Below are 4,163 nucleotides of genomic sequence, written 5' to 3'. Positions count from 1 at the left end.
GCAAGTTCTCCTGTACCTTCACATGCTGAGAGAGAGAGAGAGAGAGAGAGAGAGAGAGAGAGAGAGAGAGAGAGAGAGAGGGGGGGCATGAGGGCTGCTCCACAGCATCAAAGGGCTCTCAGTTCCATCCACAGTCTCTCCCCAGAGGCCCACACCCTAAACTGGCCCTGGCCTGGAGAGAGAGGCCCCTCATGCAACCACAAAAGCACTGATGGAATACACATGGACAATAAAGCGGAGATGGGGTACACTACAGACAAGCTGTACTGTGTGGCCTGGTGTGCAGGCCTGTGTCGTTGATGAACTACAGCGAGACAGGAGAGAAAAGAGGGCCACTCCCAACCTTATCTCCTCTAATAAGAACCCTGAGATAAAGAGCTGCAGCAGACTCCTTTAGTACGGCTGAAATAATGTAACCATCAGTCCCAAAACGCTAAATCAATTTAATACACTTTAACACCATTTCCGCTTGACTTTAAAAGTCATCCTCCAAACATTAAGCTACACAAAGACCAGCGGGTAAATGAGGCATGATTCATGAATCAGATACCTTTTATCATCCCTTCGAGCCAAAAAAGGTTATTTAGTATATTATATCTAAGTGAGCAGCTTATCCCTGCTTCATTACTGATAATTAAGACACGTCCTATCTTCTCCACAATGTGTCTATGGTGAGCCATGGCATCTGGCATAAAATAAGCATCAATTTCCTCGGTCGGAACGAGGTGATTAAAGCCAGGAGAGAGACCACAGTGTCATAGAGTGGTGAGGGGAGCCAGACAAAGTCTAGCATATGTGGAGTAGAAGGCCTGTTCTATACTGAGTTTTATTGGCTAGCAATACAGAGGAATCTGGATTCAGGCAAGACATGAGTTGACACAAACAAACGTAACTTAAAGAGCCACTGCCTATGTGGCATCGATATGAGTTTGGAAAATGTATTCCAGTGTCAAAACTGACTACAAAAGTGTAAATAGGATCATTTTCTCTCGTCTAAAACCGAATTTGGAACCTCAGTGTGTACAGAACAAGTAAACGGAGGTTGGGTTTGGATTATAATTAGGTCAACAAATCATGCCCCCCTTTTGCCAATCTCCACGTGCACATCGCTCCTCCGCCCACTTCGCTTCCCTTCATTGAATGGTGCTCCGTTGTTTCATCGCCCCCAACGCATTCAAAGGATCATTGAAAAGCCTTATATACATTGACATTGCAATGCATGCTTCTAGGAGAGGACGCACAGCCAACAACAATGGTTTGCATGTCCTGCACGAAGGACCCTATCATGCGGAATATGCTGATGGAGTTCGTTGGTCCCCAGTGGTGGTGAGCATACCGGTAGCTAAGCCATAGACTGCCGGTTATGTAACTGGTTATGTATATTTTGATAATCATTATTAGGAAAACCTTTTGCCATAATTGCGATGTTGCCAGATTGACTTTGGATACAGTGTAACTTTAGCCATCCAACTAAGATTGAGGGGACCACTATCTTTTAGCTAGCTAACATTAGCATTGCTAGACATTTTTTTGACAAACGTTGCTAGTAACAGTAATGGCAACATTGCATTCTTTTTAAAGTAAAATTGACGACATCATAATGTGGCAAAGTTGCTTCCTACAAATATTTTCCTAGTTTAGCAATGTCATTTAGCAATGACAAGGGTGCAACCCATGTCTAGGGCACAAATGAATATTGGCTGCGGCTATGTTGGTACGAGCTAACTCATGTCTGACTTCAACTCAGGGCAATAGCAAAACATGCCACAGTTGGTTGTGTTGTAACGGCGTCGCCGGCCTGAATTTAATCCAATCTGGAGCCAGCCAGTCTACCTCTGTAAATCATAGAATTAGCTTCCAAACGAGATTACTTTACTTCTTGAGCTATCTTTCTAATTCAGGGATGATGACAAAGTGCACCGTTGGGTGCCAGACAGATCCCCTGGTTATGAATGGATGCCTGCACCTATCAGAAAGAGCAAAGGTGGCTATCATAGCATTGCCCGGCAATGTGATTGCAATGGTTTAGCAACCTCCAAAAATCATTTCATTCACTGTTCACTTGCTATTTTCACAGCTTGTCAGGCAAGACCTCCGAATAAAAGTGTGTCATGCGAGACAATGACCCTTGTGACACCTACTCTGTTGTTGCCAGAGTCTCGGCTCCTATGAAAAGGACACGCCATCGCGAGGCCTCTGATAGTGACCCAAGTTACTGCCCTGATGACACAGGCAGTTTGCAGCCGAACATGCAGCATAGAGATGACCAGCAAGGGGGCCCTCATCAGCATCATGCAGACATGTCCTCGCTGTGATCATTCCTATGAATGCAACAGTCAGCCGCATGTTGGCGAGTATCCAGGCAGCAACCTTCACCTGTCAGCGGCAACAGCTTCCACAGGCTCATCATTTTTACAAATACAGAAGGTAACCCACTTCGTTACTTCGATACATTTGATAACCCAATTTTGAAACATCATTTATGTAAACTGACATTATTTGTTGCTTATATTCTACTTCTTAGAAGCATATAATGTCCAGGGAATAACCGAGCCTGGTGGAACCTGCCTGATCGCTGTGTTCACCATTCTGTTTCATTTGATGATATCTGGAGTGAAATAGAAAGGTGAACGCAGCGATCAGGTTGGTTCCACCAGGCTAACCATAACCACCACTGATAATGTAATCAGTGCTCTGTGTGTGTGTCTGACCAGTGTCTTTGATGAGGGGCCAGGAGCTGATCTACCCTCCTATGCCCATCAATATGAGTCGAGCAAAGACCTTACCTCCAGCCTCACCTCTTGCCTGGTCACCAACGGTCGTCGATGGGGAGAACAGAATTAGGTAGGTTCAGTCGGACTTTTTCAACCTTCAACATAGCACCTGTTTGTGTGTCAAACATCACCTATCCCTAACTGCTGTTGGTAATAGACCAGTGGCTGTGTGTATGCGTACACAGATGCATGAGAGGCAGAGAGACCTGGCACTCAACACAACCACAATGAGGTGATTCCTAACCATACAGCGCAGCAGTAATATCAACCCCATTTTCATTCCATGTGTCACTGAAAAATTCTGCCTCAACTCTGCCTATTTCTAGAGATGGACTGGAGATGCTTTTGTCAGACGGCAGCCTCGGTCGTTTGATGAGGAGACCATAATTGGGTAGGTTTTTAGCTTAGCTGTTCAAACTTCAACATAGTACCTGTTTGTGTGTCAGATGTGACCTATCCTAACTGCCACTGGCAATAGAACAGTCGCTATGTGTGTATGTGTGCACAGACATGTATGGAGCCAGCACATGGAGACTTGCAAGATGATGTGATGAAGTCCAGACTGACATACGGGCTTGATACGGATGTCTCTGAATGGAGAGAGACCTGGCACTTCTACTTCGACTTAAATTTAAAAAAAAAAATGGAATTGAATGGTATCAGTCAATATGAGGAGGGACAAACCCTCCTGTTTTCTGCAACAGGATCAGGGAACTCGTGTTGTATACGGGACACCACACAAAAGTATGACCACTCTGACATGTTTGCCAAGGCAGCCCCATTACCACCAGACAAAATACTGATAGGAACAGTATCTGTATCGGCTGGGAAGGACAATGAAAGATGAACGGTGCACATTGTTATATTAGCAGAACACCGCTCTATGGTATTCAGTAAAGGGTTGTTTATTTTACATGGACCTGTTACTACATCTGAAAGTTATCGAAACACGTAGTTAAGAATATCTACATGAATTCAGCAATTGCATTCTTACCCCGAGGCCAACTCACATTTGGCTTCTGTCATGGCCGCCAGCCAAAAAAAAAGGCCAAATCAACAGGTGTAGTTCCCTTTTAACAACATTAGCAATAATATCGTAAACATTGTTGATACAGTACATTGGGGAAAGTATTCAGACCCCTTTACTTTTTCCACATTTTGTTACGTTACAGCCTTATTCTAAAATGGATTCATATACTTTTTCCCTCATCAGTCTACACACAGTACCCCATAATGACGAAGCGAAAACAGGTTTTTAGGCATTTTTGCAAATGTATAAATGAAAGAAAAAATAACAGTAATACCTTATTTACATAAGTATTCAGACCCTTTGCTATGAGACTTGAGATTGAGCTCAGGTGCATCCTGCTTCCATTGATCATCCTTGAG

The 4,163-nt window shown here is 43.9% G+C and overlaps 1 long non-coding RNA gene across 1 annotated transcript; it reads left to right on the top strand.

Moving 5' to 3' along the window:
• Window positions 1–1,234: 1,234 nt before the first annotated feature.
• LOC118400737 (uncharacterized) lies at window positions 1,235–2,844 on the top strand. The gene is made up of 3 exons (XR_004829086.1): window positions 1,235–1,326; window positions 2,156–2,427; window positions 2,715–2,844. It is a non-coding gene; the product is annotated as an uncharacterized LOC118400737 (long non-coding RNA).
• The last annotated feature ends 1,319 nt before the right edge of the window (window positions 2,845–4,163 follow it).

Source organism: Oncorhynchus keta, chromosome 22, assembly GCF_023373465.1.
Source record: "Oncorhynchus keta strain PuntledgeMale-10-30-2019 chromosome 22, Oket_V2, whole genome shotgun sequence".
Lineage (NCBI taxonomy): Eukaryota > Metazoa > Chordata > Actinopteri > Salmoniformes > Salmonidae > Oncorhynchus > Oncorhynchus keta.
Note: the sequence above shows the minus strand (reverse complement) of the source record. Positions and strands in the feature narration are given on the sequence as shown.